Genomic DNA, 23720 nt, shown 5'->3' with positions numbered 1-23720 from the left:
TAGAAGGTTCCCTTTGGTCCTGTTGGGGTCCTCCATCAGGGCTTTAACTGCCCTGATGGAGCCCAGTGCCATGGCACTGGGCACCGCAGGGCAGGGGGTGCTGTTTGGGCCTGTCAATTTTCCTGTTTATTATCATTCTCACTTGTAGCTTCCTCTTTTATCCCCAGCATCTCCTGGCCTCCCCTGTCTCTTCCCTGGCCCTTCCCCATTAGGCCATGGCCCTTTTTAAGGTGCACTATCTTATGTCCCTATTTGAAAAAGGGGGGGGGGCAATGCTCTTTCTGGCACAGGGCACCAAAAAGTCTAGTAACGGCTCTGTCCTCCATACTGTATATGCAACTGCTGCAGCCCTTAGTTTTAAGTTATTTCAAGCCATTCACAATTCTATTAGAGATGTGCGCAGAACCCCATGTTTTGGTTTTGATTTTGCCAAAGCCATCCTCAAATGTTATAGCTATGGTTTTGGTAAAACCACTCTCAAGTGTTTTGGTTTGAATTCGGTTTTGGGTTTTGTGGGGATTTTTTAAAAAAAAAATTGAGAAAAAATGCTAAAATAAAGTAATTTGTGCCTGTTTACATGCAATCCAAACTTACAGCAGACCCAACCTGGGACTCGGTTCTACTTGGAACCCCAAAAGTGATCCAAGCCAGGACTCGATTCCACTCCTAACCCCAAACTTTGTGTGTGCTTGTTTTCCAGGAAACCAAACCTCACATCTCTAAATACTATTGAGGTCTCATTACATCCCTTGCCTCTACCTCCACTATCTACTCATGGAGACAAGATTATCCCATAATATTGACAGGATAGGGTTGAGACAAGTCAAAGAGATTACAGAACAAAAATGAACAGAGTGTCATTCTAAAACATAGTAAGCTACAGATGGGTACACACTACACAATGTGTGTACCCAGCGATGGCACATGCGACTGGACAATATATCGCTGCGGTGCGCTGATGGTGGATGTGAAGGTGCGCTGATGGTGGACATGAAGGTGCGCTGTTGGTGGAATGTATAGTACAACCGGTGGAATTACATTGTCCAAGAGAATTGAAAGTGGGCGTCCGGCGCATGCTAGTCACAGGGAGGGCGCACACTAATAAAGGCTGAAACTAGCATTTGCATATTAACACCACTGTGACTCCGGAACGCAACCGCGGCTGCAATAGAGTCCATCTCTGAATCAGGCCCTATATGGGACATTTATTTATTGTTATTTCTCCCAATACATCTAAGGAAATAGGTTCTGCAACCACTGAAGAGGTTTCCATTACTATACTTACAAAAAGTGAGAAACAGTCAGATTAATTTTGTAATTATTGTTCACCGTGATGTACCAGACACAGCTATCAGAATCAGAAGAATTTGTGCTGGATGAATGAATTGCTCCATTTAAATTAGTAAAAATGCCTCCACATTTCTCTGCAATAAAAAAAATCAACGATTGTTAAACATAATTTTTTATCATAAATACACATAAATTATCAAAGTATAGTGGAAGGTTGAAATAAGCCTAATAAAAAACTACAAATTAGGACTGCGCTATAAAATATAATATCTCATATACTGTATATCGCTTGTTTGAAATGAATCAACGATCCAGGCTCCTCTAAATATAAAAAACAAATTTATTCAAAAACCTACAATAGATAGCATTAAAAAATAGACATAATAAAACAAAAGCATGTATCTAAAACACACTGTAATTGTATAAAATAGCACTGGTAGCAATTACATTTAAATCACTTGTGACATGCACATAATCATTCCACATAAAGTTTAGTGCATTAGCAAATGTCCTGATGGAAAAGAGGGGAATATCTCTCCTTTAGTTGGTATATATGTTATATGTAACCTAACTATACTTACCTGTATTATACTGACAAATTATAACCTTTTGTCAGTGAATAGCAGATAGACTGATAGAGATTAGAGAGACCATTCCCATGGGTGACAATAACCAGTTACACTAATTAGGTGTCTTCTTTGCTTATAATGCTCCTCCTGTGAAATCATTTCACAATACCTCCGTGTCACATTGTGTGTGGCTTATTTATTGTGCACTCATTTATTCTTTTGCCACCAGGGCCATTGTGGTGGTTTTTTCTCTGCTCTAATTGGGGATATACATGTTCTAATTTTGGGCATGATTCAGATATGTACATAAACCAGATGGTTAACGTACATATCCAAATGTTGTGGATCTGTGCATTTGTAGAGCAGGTCCTGCGTAATCACTTGCAGTCTCCCACTTAGATTAACATGCTGCAAAGTTTTGGGGGGGCGGAGCGGGGGTGGCAGCCAGGACCATTGTAAAAAAGAGGGACATGTCACCCCAATTTTGTAGGCGTGCTAAGCCCAGGGTCTGCGTCTTTGTACGCAGAATTCCTGGACAAGGCAGAGACGCTCCGACGGCCAGGCTGAGTGAGTTTTGGCTTATGCAGAATGGACGAGGGCAGCAAACATCGTGACTGATCCCAATGGTCGCGATGGTGATCCGAAGCAGAATCGATGGACGTTGCAATTGGATCATAGTTGCATGCAGGAGGTGTCCTAGAGACACCTCTTTCTGCATTTACATTGTGTCCCTTACTTTTAATGGTCCTGTCTTTATTTAAATATTTATTTTACCGTGTAGTTACAGGTACCGGCCGCCTGCTGGCACTTGTAGTTCCACAAGTGACAAAGGGCAGGCATGCTGGCACCTGTAGTTCCACTGTAAAATATAATAGTTTTCAACTATTTAACACTTTATTACTCCAGTACCCACAGCTCAGGGGTGCAGGGAAGAGCCCCGGACTTCAGTCCAAGCACGGGGTTTCGGGAGAGGGGGGACCCCACTTTAGGCAGAAACATTCTTGGATCACACTGATCTGTGTAAATTTCTGCCAAACTCGCAGATCACAGGCAGGTGAATTGATTTCACGAATTTCTACAGGAGTGTTGTCCATTCTCATGAGAGTTTAGAAACTCTCATCTTGGTAAATTCCCGAATCCTAGTTTCACTAGTGAAAAGGTTTAGCCGATGGTGAACTGAAGAGAGTTTGCTAACTCTCCAGTATTTTCCCATAGCAAAGGAGATCTCTCTCTGAGTTTTACATTAGTAAATTTGCAAGTGGAAAAAATATGCCCAAACTCTCCAGAAATTGTTAACTCAACCAGACTCGGTTCTTAGTAACTTTACCCCTTAGTGTCTGCTTGTCCTGTCTGTGTTCTATATCTGGTGCCTGCCTGCCCTGTCTGTGTTCTTTATCCTGCATCTATCTATTCTGTCTGTGTTCTATATCTGGTTTCTGCCTGTCCTGTCTGTGTTCCATATCTTAAGTGTCTGTCTGCCCTGTTTGTGGGCCTGATTCACTACTGATCGCAACTGCGATTGCAATAGCGATTACGCACGCAGTCTCATTGCAATAGTATCCTAATCTATTGTGAACTCAATATTGTCACAGTACTACATAAGGGCGCTCGCTTTACTTTACACACATCTGTAATCCATAGCAAGACTGCAAGACCATTGTTTTGAACGCACTGGCATGCCTGTGTTTCGCACATGCACACTGTAATGCATACGCATGCGCAGAAGGCAACAATCATCCGAATGTGTGCGCAATCGCTGTTGCGACCGGTAGTGAATCAGGCCCTGTGTTCTTTATCCTTAGTGTCTGCCTGTGTTCATACCGTGTTTGAACTAGGGGTGTGCACCGGCCACTTTTCGTGTTTTGTGTTTTGGTTTTGGATCTGGATCTTTCTTCGTGTTTTGGATCTGGATTGGTTTTGCCAAAACCACCCTTCCGTGTTTTGGGTTCTGGGTTTTGTGTTTTGGATCTGTATTTTTTTGAAAAAAAGCATAAAAACAGCTAAAATCACAGAATTTGTAGGTTTTTCTGCTCCTATGCTATTATTAACCTCAATAACCTTAATTTCCACTAATTTCCAGTCTATTCTGACTACCTCACACCTCACAATAGTGTTTTTATGTCCAAAAGGTTGCACCGAGGTAGCTGGATGACTATGCTAAGCGACACGAGTGGGCGGCACAAACACGTGACCCATCTAGGCGTGAAACTGCAGTGGCAGACAGGATGGCATTGAAAAACTAGGCCCCAAACTGTACATAATGCAAAGAAAAAAAAGAGGTGCAAGATGGAATTGTCCTTGGGCCCTCCCACCCACCCTTATGTTGTATAAACAGGACATGCACACTTTAACAAACCAATCATTTCAGCGCCAGGGTCTGCCACACAACTGTGGCTGAAATGATTGGTTCGTTTGGGCCCCCACAAAACAAGCTGGCAATTAATCTGTCCCTGCACAAACTGGCTCTACGGAGGCAAGAAGTCGTCCTCATCCTCCTCATCCACAGATTCCTCACCCTCTTCAGTGTTATGTACATCCTCATCCTCACAGAGTATTAATTCGTCCCTGCTGGAACCACAGGTCCCTCTGTACGTTCTGGAGGCTGGTCTCCCTGGAAGAGTTGATCATTCATTTTATGAACATCATCTTCTCCACATTTTGTGGAAGCAACCTCCTACGCCTTTCGCTAACAAGGTTCCCGGCTGCACTAAACACTCTTTCGGAGTACACACTGGAGGGGGGGCAACTCAGGTAAAATAGAGCCAGTTTGTACAGGGACCTCCAAATTGCTTCTTTTTCCTGCCAGTACAGGTACGGACTGTCTGACATGCCTACTTGGATGCTGTCACCGATGTAATCCTTTAACAGACAGACGCACGCTTGTCGCTGCTGCTTTGAGGATTCAAGTGCGGCTACAGCCCACACAATTCACAAAGACAGAAAAAAAAAAGAATATTTTTATTGTTTGTGGAGCACACTTTGAGGGTTACACCACCCTCTAACAGACAGACGCACGCTTGTCGCTGCTGCTTTGAGGATGCAAGTGCGGCTACAGCCCACACAATTCACAAAGACAGAAAAAAGAAGAATATTTTTATTGTTTGTGTAGCACACTTTGAGGGTGTCACCACCCTTTAACAGACAGACGCACGCTTGTCGCTGCTGCTTTGAGGATGCAAGTGCGGCTACATCGCACACAAGTCACAAACACATAAAAAAAATAGTTTTTTATTTTTTGGAGCACTTTGAGAGTTACACCACCCTTTAACAGACAGACGCACGCTTGTCACTGCTGCTTTAAGGATGCAGGTGCGGCTACAGCCCACACATTTCACAAAGACCGAAAAAAAAGAACAATATTTTAATTGTTTGTGTAGAACACTTTGAGGGTGTCACCACCCTTTAACAGACAGACGCACGCTTGTCGCTGCTGCTTTGAGGATGCAAGTGTGGCTACATCGCACACAAGTCACAAACACATTAAAAAAAAAAATTTGATTTTTTTGGAGCACTTTGAGAGTTACAACACCCTTTAACAGACAGACGCACGCTTGTCGCTGCTGCTTTGAGGATGCAAGTGCGGCTACAGCCCACACAATTCACAAAGACAGAAAAAAAAAGAACAATATTTTAATTGTTTGTGTAGCACACTTTGAGGGTGTCACCACCCTTTAACAGACAGACGCACGCTTGTCGCTGCTGCTTTAAGGATGCAGGTGCGGCTACAGCCCACACATTTCACAAAGACAGAAAAAAAAAGAACAATATTTTAATTGTTTGTGTAGCACACTTTGAGGGTGTCACCACCCTTTAACAGACAGACGCACGCTTGTCGCTGCTGCTTTGAGGATGCAGGTGGAATCTAGACGGGATTTGGAACCGAGGACACACTACCTCCATCAATTGTCTAAATCCCACTGCACTAATGTCGGATACCGGACGCACGTCTAACACCAACATAGCAGTCAAGGCCTCAGTTATACGTTTTGCTTCAGGATGACTGCTGTCGTACTTCATCCTCATCGCTAGGGACTGTTGGAGGGTCAATTGTTTAGTAAAAGTAGTGATGTTCCTACTTCCTCTCTGGGATGATGAACAACTCCCAGCAGCAGCAACAGCACTAGTAGGAAGTGGTTCTTGATCTTTCCCTATTTTATTTTTATCAGAGAAAGTTTGGTCCTCCATTTATGTTATATTGATATATATACGTGCGGCTAAAGCGCACACAAACACAGAAAATATTTTTTTATTTTTGCTGGAGAGTAGTGCACTTTGTGGGTTACACCACCCTTTAAGAAATGAGCCAGCCGGCTCTTTACTTATGGGACACAGGCGCACGCTTGGCGCTGCTCCTTTGTTGATGCACGTGCAGCCACAGTGCACACAAGTCACAAACACAGAAAATATATATTTTTTTGGTTTGGAGTGTACTTTGGGGGTTACAGAACCCTTTAACGGTCAAGCCAGCCGGCCCTTTACTTATGACACAGGCGCACGCTTGGCACTACTTTGTTGATGCACGTGCGGCTACTGCGCACACAATTCACAAACACAGAAAATATTTTTTTTTTTGGTTTGGACTGGAGTGTACTTTCGGGGGTTACAGCACCCTTTAACGGTCAAGCCAGCCGGCCCTTTACTTATGACACAGGCGCACACTTGGCACTACTTTGTTGATGCACGTGCGGCTACTGCGCACACAATTCACAAACACAGAAAAAAAAAATTTTTCGGTTTGGACTGGAGTGTACTTTGGGGGTTACAGCACCCTTTAACGGTCAAGCCAGCCGGCCCTTTACTTATGACACAGGCGCACGCTTGGCACTACTTTGTTGATGCACGTGCGGCTACTGCGCACACAATTCACAAACACAGAAAATAATTTTTTTTTTGGTTTGGACTGGAGTGTACTTTCGGGGGTTACAGCACCCTTAACGGTCAAGCCAGCCGGCCCTTTACTTATGACACAGGCGCACGCTTGGCACTACTTTGTTGATGCACGTGCGGCTACTGCGCACACAATTCACAAACACAGAAAATATATTATTTTTTTAGCACTTGGGGGGAGCACCCCTGATGGACAGAGCACCCCCTGGACAACACTACAGCACCTCTTTAGGACTGGGACACTGCACAGGACTTTGGAGTGGACACAGCCCCTATGGAGAACTGACTGCACAACACAGTCCAGCCAGCCCCTATGGACTTTGAAGTAGTGGACACAGCCCCTATTAACAACAGCAGCACAGCACAACACAGCCAGCCCCTATGGACTTTGAAGTAGTGGACAACAGCAGCACTACACTACACTACACTACACAGCCCTAACTCCCACCCTCCCTCTTCACTGTCCACAGCCGAGTGAGAAAATGGCGCCGACGTGGGTACCTTATATAGGATCCAAAACCCGCGAGACTCGGAAGGCGGGAAGATGACGTTTTGCCTCGATTTCAGAATCCGAGTCAGGCGGGAAAAGTCGAGCCTGACTCGGATCGGACTCGGATCGGGGGGGCTCGGGGGGGTTCGGATTTCAGAAATCCGAACCCGCTCACCCCTAGTTTGAACTAACTACATTCCCCGATTCCCTGACTCATGCAACTGGTACTTAGAGGTCCCTTTGAGGGGACAACAAAAAGGGGTACTGCGGTGGGTTGGAAGTTTTTCAATGGGCTCCTAGCATTGCATTACCATGGTGGGCCCTTCATGTCTCAGTCCGACACTGGGGATACTGTATCCCTAATAAGTATCTTGATTAAAATTATTATATAGACAAAGTGCTTGAAGTATACAAATAAAGTGATTAAGACACAGACTCACCGGGTTTTGTAATTTTATTGTGTGTCTTTCAACAAAGTTCTCTATAAGGAACCATTGTGAGAGCTATATAGTTCAATATATGTAATATGTGATTTATATCCTTTATTTCAATGCTTTATCTTTTCAGGCAATGCTTCCCACTGTGATGATGTTATGACAGTTACTGTCTCAATAGCTAATGTAGTTGTAACCATTACTTTCCTACCAAGATAGAAACAATGTTGCCAATTATATGTATTAGTTTGTACTGCTCAACCGGCTGTTCTGTGTGAGAAAGTAACTCTAATATATTCCCAAATTGTCTGTTATTGGTGGTATTTATTGCACTTGCACACATTAGTCATTGCACAACACATTTATAATTTATTCTGTGTATCTTATTCTTCCTTTGAACAATAAGTATAATGGAATATATATTTAAAACCCCATTTTGTAAGATTATTTGACCTAAAGACTCGGAAGTTAATGCAGTGTTAGGTATTTAAGGACCAGTAGAATAGTTCCTGTCACACTGCCTTGAGGAAGGGAGGAACCGCTCCCGAAACGCGCTGGACACCTCTGACAGGACCCATTTTAATTAAGGAATTTTCCAGAAGGACCTTGACTGGATGTCGTACAGAGGTAATACGGATACCTCCAATTTTACATCTACGTGCCCTCATTTAGTGGACTTCTGGTAGTTTCCCATCTTTTAAAATATCCGGATTCATGTAATAGTGTATGGTACAGGCTACCGGAAGTACACATTACATTCTAAGTTATGTTTTTTTGTTTTGATGATAATAATTATACTTTTTCACGATAATACTACACTATGGTCGTGGTATACATTTTTGTCTTTCATATACTGGAAGATTATCATTTATGAAAAGAACATCTACCCATAAGACAAACTGTCCACCTTTGAAAGGGAAGTATCTATGTTATTTTAAACATTAGCGCATTTCAGCTTTCAATATTTTGTTTTAATTATATGTCCCTGAGTTCTAAGGGTTGAACTATTATTTTGATTGTTTTTTTGCTGCTTAGGTAGTGTCATAGGTGCACAAGGAGACTACTCAAATCTTATTATATAGTTATTTAAACATTTTTTACAAGACTGATTCAGTGGTCAGTGATGCCATGGCGCATTTTGCTTGATATCCGGTTTCCTCAGGGCAAAAAGGTAATTAACATGATGAATAGAGCCCACTGTCACCCTCTGGCAGGCTCATGAGTAGCTCAGCACTCGATACATTCAGACTGTGGCAGACAGCATAATCAATCCACTATCTTTGATCCTGGCAAAGCTTAACATAAGGAGATTATAAACAGCAGGCAAGATTGATCGCAGCCACACACTCCCACTCCAGACAGGCCCCCATCTGTCCGCGAACGGGACTCCAGTCCCAACATTCCCCCTCATTGCAGCCATGCTAGGCATGGTCTTCAATGTTGGTATGCAGAGTGATTTCAGGAGGTGATTCAGCTGCAGAGGCAGTGGCAGGTATCATGCAGATTCCTGATTATGGGAAATCTGTGTGTGCACCTGACCCATACTGCACATGTGCAGCACGTGTCTGTGATCTTGCAAGTAGTCCGGCAGCAGACTGTCAGTGATTGACAGTCTGCTGCCATTTCAGGCAAGGTAGCGGGCGGCGGCGACGATGACCTCCTCTGTCTCCATGTTTGGGGGGAGTGGAAAGGCAAGATCTCCATTGGCTGACAGAGATTTTCTAGCCTCTTTTACTATTCTGCAGCAGCCATCTTGTGTGACCCTTTGGTCTCTCAGCTGGCCAAAGGGATCGCAGATGATATGATACTGCATCCTTGGACACAGCTGTGATAACTAATGCACTAATGCCGCATTACCTTATTATAGATACCACAGCTGCTAACATGTTAGCAGCTGCGATAGCATATCTGTCCACAGCTAAATCACCACCTCTATTCTGAAGTGATTTCTGAAACTCAAGTGATTTTGGAAGCTATACTGATTTCTGTTCTGTAAGTCAGTCTGTCCTGATATACTCCAATTCAAGTGGCATGAGAATACACCTGTCTGCACTGTCATTTACTCCTAATTTGCATAGTTATCCAAGTTATAGGAAGTAAAAAAATAAAGGCTGCAGGTGTACTTGAAGTCTTCAACCTGGGCAATGCTGTGTATCCCAGCTAGTATATAATAAGGGAGAAAGTGACTTTGTCTGTTTGTCCTTGAGGCATGCTCAGAGTTTTGTACCTAGTTCCACCAAATTGGCATGGTGGTGTAGTTTGACCAGAATTAAGTTTTTGGCTAGGTTTGAAGTTCGTTAGGGCCATGGAGGTCTATATGGTGCCCACCATGTAGACGTGGAGTCTCTGATTTGAAATTTTGGTTTAAGCAAGTTCACTCAGGATATCTTCCAGTGCCTAACACTACACTGATCTGAAGGCACAGGCTGATGTGTACCAGTGGGGGCCAGGCAGAGCTCCAACGGAAGAGCAGTGAGTTGGAGGATCAACTGTCACACTGCACCTGCATTGACAGTTACTAATTTCTTCCAAGCACATTTTCATATGCCATGGTCTCCAGTGTTGGTCTTCAGTGTAAAAAATGAAAGCTGCAGATGTTCTTTAAGGTCCATTCTTCAACCCGGGCAATGTCGGGTATCCCCGCTAGTATATATAAATATATATAAAGGAACAGGCGGGAGATGAGAGGGACATTTTCATCTATTATTAAGTTTGGCATCTCTTGCTTCATATGTCTGTTTATGTAACTATTTAATGTTTTAAAATATTGTAATGTACAATTGTATGCATACCACAATGGAAATTAATCTATCAAGTTTGATGTATATGAAACACTATTTAGGACTTATTTTGACATATAGCCTTGGGGATTTATAATGAATATAAATGTTTAGTTTAAATTAAATATGCAGAGGGGCACTATTTAAGGTTGCAGCAGTGACTATTTGCCTACAAAATCTTTTAATCTAATTGATTAGTCTATAAGGATTCAGCATTTTAAAAACAGTCAATAAAGCACATTGCCATTTGGGTTACTTTAAGAGATAGAACTTACCATATGATGGGTTGTTCCATATATCATCTGCAAACAAAACCAACATGAAATAAGTTATATATGACACCTTGGTTATAAAAGCTCAGTGCCTCATTCAGACCCACTCGCAAGCGGCTGTCCGCTCGCAAGTGGGTCGATGGTGTGCACTGCGCATGCGCACGACGGAGGGAGCTCCGTCGTGCGCATGTGCCAGACGCGACGAGCGAAGGACTTTCCTTCGCTCGTTGTGTCTGATCAAAGGCGGCGTGCTGTCGATGTTGATTGACAGCACGCCCCCTTTGGTGGGCGTGCCGGGGGCGTGCCTGCCAGACGGAGGCATTCCCAAGGGAACGCCTACCATCAGAAGCCGGCCCCACTGACATCACTAGTGATGTCAGTGGGAGTGGTTTTGGCTCTGATAGAGCCAAAATCACTCCAGGGCTTGTGGTCGAAAACCCCGACCACAGGCTTCTGGTCGCACTGGCGATGGTCGCGATGGTCAAGACCATCGCGACCATCATCCTGCACGCTCGTATGTGCTGTGGGTGGTGACCCACAGCTATACGAGCGTCCTGGAGGACGCTCCATTTTTATGGAGGACGGCCCTCATTCAGAGCGAGCGCTCTGCTCAGAGCATCCGGCTCTGAATGAGGGCCTTATTCTGTACAATTAATAGCTTTCTGTACAGGTTAATTATTTTCTGTATGCGCAAAAAAGCTGTATTCATGTAATCATGGAAAGTATAATCACCCTTGTAAATCCAACATCATAGTAAATGAGGTCTTGTATATTTAGAGCTTTGATATATGGATCAATCACAGAAGTCCTCTTTTTTCCTCAATTTAGGGAAGTTGATGTACCAACAGCACCACTTCACGATGATATAAATGAAAAATAGAAAACCAATAGTGCAGACACCTTTATAATGGAAAAAGGTTTTTAATATTTAAAAATATTACACTCACAAACATAACGAATTAACAAGCATATAACACAAAGCATGTGTAGGGGGTCAGCATATACTCATCAGGCCAGCTCTTTGATGAAGGTAGTCCTCAGAAGGAAGAACCAATCCGGTTAGAAATGCGTTAAGCGGTGTGGCTATTTTAAGTATTGGATGTCCCTGGGGTGTCTGCCTGTTTGTCTCGGCCTAAGGTGTGTGGAGTATCCGTAGCTCTGAGCACTGTCTTCATCAAAGAGCTGGCCTGATGAGTATATGCTGACCCTCTACACATGCCTTTGTGTTATATGCTTGTTAATTCATTATGTTTGTGAGTGCAATATTTTTAAATATTAAAAACCTTTTTCCATTATAAAGGTGTCTGCCCTATTGGTTTTCTCTTTTTCATTTTATATCATCGTGAAGTGGTGCTGTTGGTACATCAACTTCCCTAAATTGAGGAAAAAAGAGGACTTCTGTGATTGATCCATATATCAAAGCGCTAAATATACAGGACCTCATTTACTATGATGTTGGATTTACAAGGGTGATTATTCTTTCCATGATTACATGAATACAGCTTTTTTGCGCATATATTGTATTATATTTTTGTATTCTAAGATTTTGTTGTGGGAAGTTATGTGAACCTTCCCATTAATACATATGCTGCATTATTCTGTCTGTTTTTGCGCATAAACACAGAAAAAAGTTTTTTCTATATAATTATTTTCTGTGCCTAGCCAATATATCTGCATGACATGGTAAAATGATTCTATGTGTAAGTTTTTAGACTGTGGGAGGAAACCTGGACACCAGGACTAAACCCATACAGACATGGAAAGAACATACAATTTCCACATAGATTGGACCCTGATCAAACACTTGTCCCCAGTGCAATGCTAACTGCTGTGCCATCATGCTGTCCCAGCAGCTGTAAGCAAACAAAATGGCTGTCTACACTGATGGGAACACTTTGAGAGGAACTAAGAAATCCACCTTGGATGTGAGACAAGCACTGTAGCAAACCGAGGGTGGTTGAAAGAAAAATATACTCATATATCTTTAAACAGCCATATCATACCCATATAATGCAAAGGCCAAAACTGGCTGAGTGAAATTCAGCATTTACATTGAGAAGATTTAAATACAGCTCTTGGTACAAATACTGTATAACATCTAGATTCCACAATAAAGTGAAAGTCAAACCTGCGTTTGAAACCCAAAAGAAAAGAGCTGAACAGATGTAATATACAGAAAAAAATGTAAAACAGGTTCGCACCCAAAATAAATCAGGAAAAAATAAGGTCCTGGTGCCAAGTCCAATATAATATAGAGAGCAAATAATAGACAGCACACTGGAGCAGTTACACTAAACAAAGTGTGTCATTGTGCAAGTCAAGAGCATTTCAGGCACAAATGCCCTTTCTCAAGCAGTAACAGAGTTACAGAGTACTGTCTATTTTTTGTTTTCTCCCACTCTTTCTACATCTCTCTAAATATCCAGTGGCGTAACTAAGGGGGATCGAGCGGTGAATGTGCCCTGGGCGCCGTCAGCCACCGTAGATGTACAGGCAGATATATCCACCTACAGGTGTATCCTCTTGCATCTTTGTCGATTGCACTGCAAATGTGCACATGCATCGTGCCATGAGATTAGCCGCGGCCATGCCGCGCACTGTGTTCACAACTTGCAATCCTAGGAAGTCGTGGGTGCAAACGCATACTAGTTCGCGGATGTGTGACTCAAGCCATGGGTGGCACGATTTGCCACACAAGCGACAAAGATGCAAGAGGACATGCAGTATCTGTAATTACTTTCTATATATAGCACTAATCTCATGAAAGTACTTGTAAGAATGTGAGCAGGGCCCACTTACCTCTCTCTCTCTCATTATGGTTTTATTACTGTGTTCCAAATTGTAAAATGGAAGTGAATCTGCTAGCACTATATAAACATGGTAATAAAATATATAAACTACAAATTTAGTTAAGGTAGTAACAAAATGTCCATTTTATAGCTTGACTTTCAACATTTTGCCTCTAATCCCCAAATCCTTCTGTATAGGAAAACTGCCTATATAATTTCACTATTGGTTAGCTCGTATAGTAGCAATTCAGTCTTGTGGCATTGTGAAATTCAGTATGCACCATGTAGTAACATCTGGCAATAAGAAAAAGAGGGGCCTGTATTTAAGATGTGGTACCCCATCATTCTAGCAAGCATACATACTGCAACCAAAAAAATGGTTACTAAGGGGGAAATGTATTAAACCATCTAGAGTGGGAAGTGGACAAGTGGAGAAGTTATCCATAAGAGCCCTTTAATGAATCATGAAATAGGACAGAGGTTCCCAAACTTGGTCCTCAAGGCACCCTAACAGCCCAGGTTTTAAGGATAATCATGCTAGCTGACTTAATTAGTACCTCACTCAATTTGATTTACCCATCTGTATTCAGCCATGGATATCCTTAATACCTGGACTGTTTGGTTGCCTTGAGGACCCAGTTTGGGAATGACTGAAATAGAAGAAAGAATATGACTGGAACAGATTACACCAGATTACACCCAAAAATGTCTAATAGGCATCATATAATGAAGCCTATTATCCTTCCACATGTTGTCAGTAAACCTTACCTGATGTTGTATTTGGTGCCGCAGAAGTGTTATACCAAGCCTCAAAGCCAGTATATTGTACACTTCGATCACTTCTGAACTCAATGGTCATTAAATTAGATGATGACCGGTAGGTGTTGTTTACTGGCTGACAAATCTTTCCAAGCACAGAGCTTCCAATATGTCCATCATACATTGTCACTGAGTCATATATACAACTTGGGTGACTTTCTAAGCTGTTAAAAGAAAAAAGACAATAGATAAAACAGGAGATATCACAGAACATGTAGCCAGGTACGTATATACTTTCTAATTATTTTGCGCTAATAGGTTATAAAATACTAAGGTACAATTGGCCATTTAAACCTTAATCACCTGTTCCACCTCTCTGCAATACATATTTCATTACAGTGGTGGAGCATCTGCGATTACAACCATACTTATGAGACCTGGAGACTCAGCAGTAATGCCCAAGCATGTTTGTGACTGTTCAAACCACTGTACAATATGTTAGTAGATATTGGATGCTAAACAAGAAACTGTGTGATATTTTTCCAGATAATTAAAACTAGAACTTCTTAAATGTTTGAGTGCAGGTTGGAGACACTAGAAGAAAGCAACGAGTAGGAAAAGACAAGAGACAAATTTATTTAGTTATTAACAGTTATTCATATAGCGCCAGCATATTTTGTTGCACTTTACACTTGGGAACAAAATAGTAATAAAACAAGACTGTGTAATAACAGACAAAGATGTAAGAAGGCTCTGTATTCAAACTTACAATCTACAGGAAAATAGACACTGATACACAAGGATAATTGCTACATACTACATATTGGTCCAGACAGATTGCAGAGGTTCTTGGTGGGCTGTATGGTCGGCATGATGTGAAAGTGAAGAAAGAGAAAATATGTAAAGTTATGGAATTTAATAAACTTGCCTGAAGAGGTGAGTTTTCAGGGAACACTTGAAGATCTGAAAACTAGAGGAGAGTCTTATTGCGCATGGGAGGACATTCCACAGAGTGGTGCAGCCTGAAAACAGTGAATGGGAGCAGGTAATGAGTGTGGATGGGAGATTTTGTGCAGAGCGTAGAGGTGGAGCTTGGAGATATTTTGAAATAAGTGAAAAGATAAATGTTGCCATAGTTTGGTTAATAGCCTTATGTGTATGTAAAAATATTTTATTTTGAATTCGGTAGAATACAGGTAAATAATGGAGGGAAGACCAGTAAGATTAGAGACAAATGGGGAGATGCAGGGGCAGATTGGGCCTCTGGGAACACAAGATAGTCCATGCTGGTCCAGGCCCCATGCTCCCCTCAGTGGCTTGCCATGGCCTCTGGATCTCCTCCACCATGTACATGGTCCAGGGAGCCCTGTCACTTGGTCTTCTCCTTTTACAGTACTGGCAGCTGGTACAATAAAGTTTTTTCTTATTTTGGCGCAGCGCTTGATGCCATAAAATCAGCAGCAGCAAGAAGGTAAGTGACTATGACTGTGAACTGTAGCCAAAGGGATGCTGAAGCTGGAGAAACAGAATTGGGCTGGCAAGAAGAAAGGGTACAGGAAAGACACTGGGAAGCTGTAGTGACAGAAGGGTTCTGAAGCTGGAAAGATACTGTGGGTCAGGAAAGGCAGAAGGAGGCTGGAGCTGGTGAGACAGAAGGGGATGGAGCTGGAGAGACTTTGGGGAGCTGGAGAGATGGAATGGGACAGTAGCTGGAGAGACAGAATGGGCTAGAGAGACATTGAAAAGCTGTAGAGACACTAGGGTGCTTAAGAGACAGAAGACACTGGGGAGCTAGAGAGACACAGAAACTCTGGAGCTGAAGAGACACTGGGGGTTGGAGAGACAGAAGGGGGCTGGGGCTGCAAAGAAAGATGGGGACTGCAGAGAAAGATGGGGTTGCAGAGACAGAAGGGGGCTGCTGAGACAGAAGCTGGCTAGAGAGACAGAGAAGATGGAGAGACACTGGGAAGCTGAAGAGACACTGGGAAGCTGGATGGATAGAAGGGGTTGAAGAGACACTGGGAATATGGCGAGTAGGGGGCTGGAGAGACAGAAAGGGGCTGGAAAGACACTGTGAATCTGGAGAGACACTAGTGAGCAGACAGAAGGACACTGGACTTGGAGAGGCACAAGCAAGCTGGATCTGAAAAGGGATGAAGCTGAAGAGACACTGGGGACTGGAGGTGGGGAGACCCAGGTCTGGGGTGAGGCTCGAGGGACACAAGGAAGCTGGGGGGACCCAGGGGAATGAAGCTGGAGAGAAACAAGGAGTAATGAGGCTGAAGAGAACTGGGGGAGAGTTGCTGTAGATTATCTATGACTGGCAGGATTAAAATAAAAGGCTTGGGAACAGTAATCGTCAATAAGGCACCAATTCTAAAGAAAATATATTACTGATACAAATGGTATACCAAATTAGCAAATATGGTTTAATAATATAAAATTGTTTGATCAGAGACATTCGCATTTTGTCCTGCACCAAAACCTCTGTAAATATGCATTAGCTGATTGAACCAATTTATAGGATGATAACATTGGTTATATTCCTGTGCAAAGAAGCATATAAGCATATTCTGGCCCATGTGATCTTTTATGTGAATAGTGAATACCGACTGAAGTCACCATCCGCCAAGGGAGGATTAATTTTTTCAATGGTTCCCCATTGCAGAAAAACCATCATATACAGTATGTAAGAAAGACTTTTAAGCCAACTAACCTGTACCTCATGAGGACCAGGGGATGGTAGGCCCCAGAAACATGGGTGTACCGGGCCCCATGTTTTCTGTTGCCAGCCCTACCAATTCATAACTTCCTCGATCAGAGCTCACATCCGACCGCGCAGAAGCTGCTGTGACTGCCCAGCAGCAGCTCCTTTCATGGGCCTTTGAGGAGCTCCGTGAGTAATTCCTCATGGCTCTAGAAGCAACACAGGAGGTAAGGGATGGCTGGCACTGCTGTTCTGACTGTGTCACATGGTTAGTAGTGACATAGTCAGTACAAATTACATAATCTAGTATAGATATATAATATTTAATGTATATAATATAAATTCATCCATAGGGCCGTATTCAGTTAGAAGCGAAAAGCCGGACTTCCGGTTCCGGTGCCGATGGGTACAGACGCTGGCTGACTTAGCTCCGCTGTGAGCCCTGCTAATCGGAGCTACTGCACCACTTACAAGTGGCTGAGAGCCGCATCCTAGGCACCTAACCGGAGGGGAAGACGCCCTGATGGAGAGATATTTCTCCACTTCAATGCCGGCAAACAAACAATGCCAGCGCGCAGACAGGAGGAAGACAGAATCCAACATGGCCGCCGCACCTGATACACAGGTAGGAGACACGCTGGAGCATGTTTCTCCTACCGATTCCCAGTCAATACACATCTCCCCCGCACCTGCCTCTGAGGGTCCACTCACATATAATGATGTGGTAAAAGCAATTCAGGACACAATGGGCCCCATAATGGAAGCACATGCTGACAAGCTGACTCAAGCTGTCCAGGGTATTAAGACTCAAATGAAACAGCTTTCTGACAGAATAACTACTACTGAGCAGAAATTAGGAGAAGTATTTTATGATGTGGCTGAACTCAAAACCAATTCGACCATTTTGCAAAAGTCCCATTACCAGCTCATTAATAAAATGGATGATCTTGAGAACAGGTCCAGAAGGAACAATCTGCGTATTATAGGCCTCACAGAGTCAATTAAAGGGCCAGCTCTCATGCATTTTATACAATCCTCTTTGCCGCAGCTACTAAATATACAGGATATTAGTACTGATATTATTATTGAACGAGCTCACAGATTGGGTCCAATACGCACATCTCCTGAAAGCAAGCCGCGAGCAGTAATATTCCGCTGCTTAAATTATTTACATAAAGAAGCCATTTGGTCAGCCTCTAGACGCCAGCGTGACTTGACGTGGAATGGTTCCCGGATACATATATTCCAAGAGTACTCTGCTGAAGTCACACATGCTAGAAAAGAGTTTTCTCCTTTATGTTCCAGACTCTTTAAGGGAAATCGGAAATTTGCTTAGCTATACCCCTCTCGTCTAAGACTTTTCAATGGTGACTCATTTAAAGATTTTTCAAATGTAGCAGATGCAGAGGGTTACTTGGCTGAAGAAGAGGCGTCTGCTGTTTCTGCCGCTGATGCTGCGCCCTGAGTCCTGTTCACGTTTGATTTGATTGCTTTTCCTTGCTTCTTGAATAATTAAGTGACTCATGTTCCTCTTATAAAAGATACTGCTAAGTATAAGATATTTTGAGCTAGGCATCAGATATCAATATCAGCCTACCGACTTAAAGTATATATCTTATATTCAATGCCTACCTTTCTCCATTAAGTAAGGTTCTTTCATGTTTGTGATAGGGTGTTAATTCCTCCTCTGGTTATATATAGATTAATTAACTGTTTATATGTATATAAGTGCCTTTGATTGCGGTGTGCTCAGTCACATCTCCTTCTTTCCTTTTAATATAAGCTCCAAACTAAATGTTCTGTGTTACATTTAGTATTACTTATTCAGGTGGGGTCTCACTGGGAGTTTCCACTCTCCTTGTGTTGCCCTATAGGGACTTTAAACTATACCGGATTTCCTTATCTGCACAATGCAATATATGCATGGCTATTCTATGGCCTATGCTACTTCTTGTTTCTACTCTTTCTTTCTTTTCAATTTCTACCATTCTTTTCCTCGTTCCCCAATGTCTCATGTCTTGTATCCCCCTTATTGGTATAGCCATCACTTTTTGGAAAGCTCTGATAATGACTGTTAGATGCTTACATCCGCATCTTCTGATATCTATTTTAGTGATATGTTTTTCATTTATTTATATTTTGTTCATGTGATATGTCTACTATGACTATCGGAACTCTAAATGTAGGAGGCATCAATTCTCCGGCCAAATGGAAAAAAATATTGATTTATTTGTCTAAGTTTCATTTGGATGTAGCGTTTCTTCAGGAGACGCATCTGTTGCCTCCAGAAATCCTCAAATGAAATATGCTCAGGTGGTCTGTTTTGGCCTCTGCACCATATTCATCGAAAGCTAGAGGGGTTGTTATCCTAGTTAAAAAATCTCTCTCCACTACGGTTCACTCCACGGAGATGGATCCAGAGGGACGCTATATTATAGTTGATGTTACTATAAATTCATCTCGCTATGTATTATGTAATATCTATGCCCCTAACAGCTATTCTAAAAATTTCTTCTTAAAAATTACAAGTCGTTTATATAAATATAATAATTCTTCTATTATTTATGGTGGAGATTTCAACATAGTCGCTGCTCCGCAGCTTGATAGATCCTCATGTCCGGGTCCACGAACTTCAGCTCCGAGAGTTGGAATACCACATATTTCCCGCCAACTACACCTGGTTGATGTATGGAGGGCATGCCATCCTGTAGAGCATGATTATACATGTTTATCCACACGCTTTCTCGTATTGATTACTTGCTACTGTCTGAAATATTGTTCCCTCGAGTACTGGAATCTAATATTGAACCTATATGTCTTTCAGACATTCTTTATGTTGGTTTAAAATGTCATGCTCTGTAAATAAAGGCCCGATTATACAGTGGCGTTTTCCTTCACATATATCCCACTTTTTAAAGTTTTGTGCTATGTTAGAATCTGCTTGGATCAGTTATAAACATAACAATGTAGATACAGAGAGAGATTCTCCTTTATTGTTCTGGCAGGCCTCAAAGCCAGTGATCCGAGGTGATATCATGTCCTATTGTGCCCATAAAGATAAAATGTTTCGCAGTACATATCTTGAGAAACAGGCCGCTCTAACCACAGCATATCAACATTTTAAAACTAACCCCTCCTCAGCAGCTAAGGAGACATATCTCTACCAGAAAGCCTTGTTTGATACTCTTCTGACACTGAGGCTAAATACACTTTTCATTCTCATTGCCATTTTCATAGATATGGTAACAAACCTAGCAAAATGCTCTCCAATTTATTGAAAGGCCTACACCCCCCGTCTATTATTAAATCACTTAGATCCACAGATGGAAATAATACTAGATCAGGAGCCCAAATATCCAGCATTCTGCAAAATGTCTTTACTAATCTATACTCTGAACCGCAGATTGATGCTACTGAGAAGGCAGCTTTTTGGGAAAGTATTAATCTTCCACAGATGACTAATGACCATTCTTCCTCACTTCTAGCCCCTATAACTATAGAAGAAGTAACAAACGCCATCCATCACCTTAAACCAGGTAAAGCCCCTGGCCTTGATGGCCTTACAAATGACTATTACAACATTTTAGCTCCTAAAATCAGCGAAACACTACAACTTGTCTTTAACAAATTGTTATCGGGAGAGGCTCTCCCTCTTTATTTTAAATCAGCGCTGCTTAAAGTCTTGCCAAAACCGGGACGGGACCCAGAGCTTCCTCAATCTTACAGACATATCTTCCTATTGAATTCTGACTAAAAATAATTATTGAAAATATTGGCTGACAGACTTAAACTTATCTTACCATCTATTATACACTCAGATCAATCAGGGTTCATTTGGGGAAGGCACTCTGTAGTTAACATTAGGAAGATTCTTTCAGTAATGCAAAAGATGGAGTTGTCCGGATCTCAAACTGATAGTGTTATCCTCTCACTCGATGCCGAAAAGGCTTTTGATTTAATTACTTGGGACCATCTATTCGAAGCCCTTCATAGGTTTGGTGCTCCGGATGACTTTATCTCAGTCCTCAAATGTCTGTATTGTAATTCTTCATCACAAATTCTGAGTAACGGATACTTGTCCCCCATTTTCTATATTAATAGAGGTACACGTCAGGGCTGCCCATTGTCCCCACTTTTATTTGATATTGCATTAGAACCGCTGGCTATAGCCCTGCGCAACTCCCCAATCTTCTCGGGAATACGCTTAGGTAGCTATGAGGTGAAGTTGGCTCTTTTTGCCGACGATATGTTACTATTCATCTCCGATCCCCTTCGTTCTATTCTGAATATTACTTATATAATAAATTGCTTTGGATCTTTTGCAGGATACAAGGTTAATTTTACAAAATCGGAGATGCTTCCCCTGGAGGGGAGATATTTCCCTGCTTACGTCACACGCATCCCTTTTCCTTTTCCCAATATGTAAGTCTTCCCTTAAATACCTCAGAGTACAAATCCCAACTCGATTAAAATCTTTGTATGATGTAAATTTTTTGCCAGTTATTTCATCAATCAAGCAGACATTATTACACTGGATGCCTCTCCCACTATCATTATTAGGCAGAATAACAGTTATTAAAAGTATAGTTTTCCCTAAACTTTCCTATTTATTACAGATGCTCCCTATTGGCCTTACTAAGACAGATGTTAAGCAAGTTAATTCTCTTTTTTCTAACTATATATGGGCGGGGAAAAAGCCTCGGATTGCTTTCGCAAAGCTTAAATTACAGAAGGGTGACGGAGGATTTGGAGTTCCTGACATTGACTCTTTTACACAAGCTGCGCCCTTTAGATACGTCTCTGATTGGTTGATGAAGAGATCTATTTTTATTAATTGGGATTTAGAAGAGGCTCTTTTTCACCCCTTCTCACCTAGCGCACTTTTACATACCCCGAAACGCTTATTACCTGCTAACATATTAACTAATGTCTTATTTACAGGTACATATAAGGCCTTGCTCTCCATTAACAAAAAACTACGTAGAAATCCCACCAGCTCTCCATATAACACTTTTTGGGGAAACCCCTGTTTCTCTCCAGGTTTAGAGAATAAAACGTTTCTTTCTTGGAAACCTGCAGGAATTGCCGCCATAAGAGACATATTCGATCCGGGAGGTATAATCCTTACATTTCCTTATTTAAAAGACACATATCAATTACAGCATAATAATTTCTTTATGTACCTACAGGCTAGACATTTTGCGCAAAATCAACCCCCAGCCCTATTAGAAGGTCAAGATGTAGATCATGTAGTTACTTTACTTACTTTTTTACGTAATAATATTTTTAGAATCAAATTTTTATACCCAGAGCTTATAGCTCCACAAAAAGTAGCTCTTTGGCAACGGTCATATCTGAAATGGTCAAACGATATTACTTCTCTGGAACCTCAGGAGAAATGGCTAAATCATTGCTCTATTTCATTGAAATATTTATAATCTGCTGCCTTACAGGAGGTACACTTGAAAATGCTGCACAGAGCGTATATATCTCAATCACAGAGAAAATATATGGCACCTAATGAATCTGGTAGATGTTTGGAATGTCGAGCTGCAGATGCATCCTTTTTTCATAATTTTTGGCAATGTGGCAATATGAAAAAATTTTGGGACAAAACCATTCATTTTATAAATACTATTTTCTCCTTAAGATTAGCTAAAAATCCTGCTGCTTGCCTCCTCCTACTTTTTTCAAATTGGAATCTTGACGCTAGAGGCAAATCTATTATACCCCTACTTACAGTTATTCTCACTATAGCTAAGAAACTTATATTAAATCAATGGACCTCTAGGTTTCCTCCTACAGTAACTGGAATTAAAAATATGCTTTTGTTCTTTGAGCGACAAGCCACTCTACCTGATATAGAGAAAGGTGTCACTCATTTTTATAAAAAGTTGGGTACTTATATTGACCAACTAGATGCTGAAACCCAGCAACATATTCAAAACATTTTTTAACCCACTAATTGGTTTTTAATGCGTCAGCTGGACACTAATGTTTGATTACTTGAAGATATAGATTCCGCTCTGTGTGGTCTGTTTCATAATACCTTATGTCTTATTGTAAAAATTGTACAGTCTTGTCTACCCTTGGTATTGGATTACCTTATCATCCCTATGTGTTTTCCCTCCCCCTCCCCCCTTCTTTCTCTTTCTCTTCTTCCTTTTCATTCTTTACTCCTTTATTGAGCTCTATACAAAACAAAAAAAGAACAAAATGATTAAGGTTTTTGTCAATTATATACTATATGTTTATTTCTTTATGTTATGGTATCATGATGCAATAAGATCTTCCTCATTGCCTTTTGTGTGGTAACATTGAAGAGTCCTTTCTGCCTATGGATTATGAAAAGTTAACTATATTATTTGATGCTATCCCTATTATATGTTAGGCTTATGTAATGATACTCATAATGCATTTTGTATTGTATTCTTTCAACAACTTTAATAAATTGTGTTATAAAAAAAAAAAGCGAAAAGCCGTTTTCCACTAAAAAGTATCGCCTATTCGGCTTTTTGCGTGGTCGGATCATATCTCCAAATTCAATTCCAGACGGTTTTCATCTACGCGGTAAGTCAATGCAATGTAATAGGTGAAAAAGATTTGCCTAAGAATAGCAGGAGAAAAGAAGCGCAACATTTTTATTATGGGGTGCAAACGTGGGGTAACCCCCCAAAGGACAAATGTGTAAAAAAATCCTAGGAAAAAACATTAGAACACCCCAAAAAAGTACTTTAATTTTA

The 23720-nt window shown here is 41.6% G+C and overlaps 1 pseudogene; it reads right to left on the bottom strand.

The window, feature by feature from the left end:
• Positions 1 to 23720, bottom strand: part of LOC148501479 (scavenger receptor cysteine-rich domain-containing protein DMBT1-like) — a 73581-nt pseudogene that overhangs the window by 21272 nt on the left and 28589 nt on the right.

Source organism: Taudactylus pleione, unplaced genomic scaffold (assembly GCF_031769625.1).
Source record: "Taudactylus pleione unplaced genomic scaffold, aTauple2 ptg000518l, whole genome shotgun sequence".
NCBI classification, from domain to species: Eukaryota; Metazoa; Chordata; class Amphibia; order Anura; family Myobatrachidae; genus Taudactylus; species Taudactylus pleione.
The sequence above is the reverse complement of the archived record's forward strand: the minus strand, read 5'-3'. Positions and strand labels throughout refer to the sequence as shown.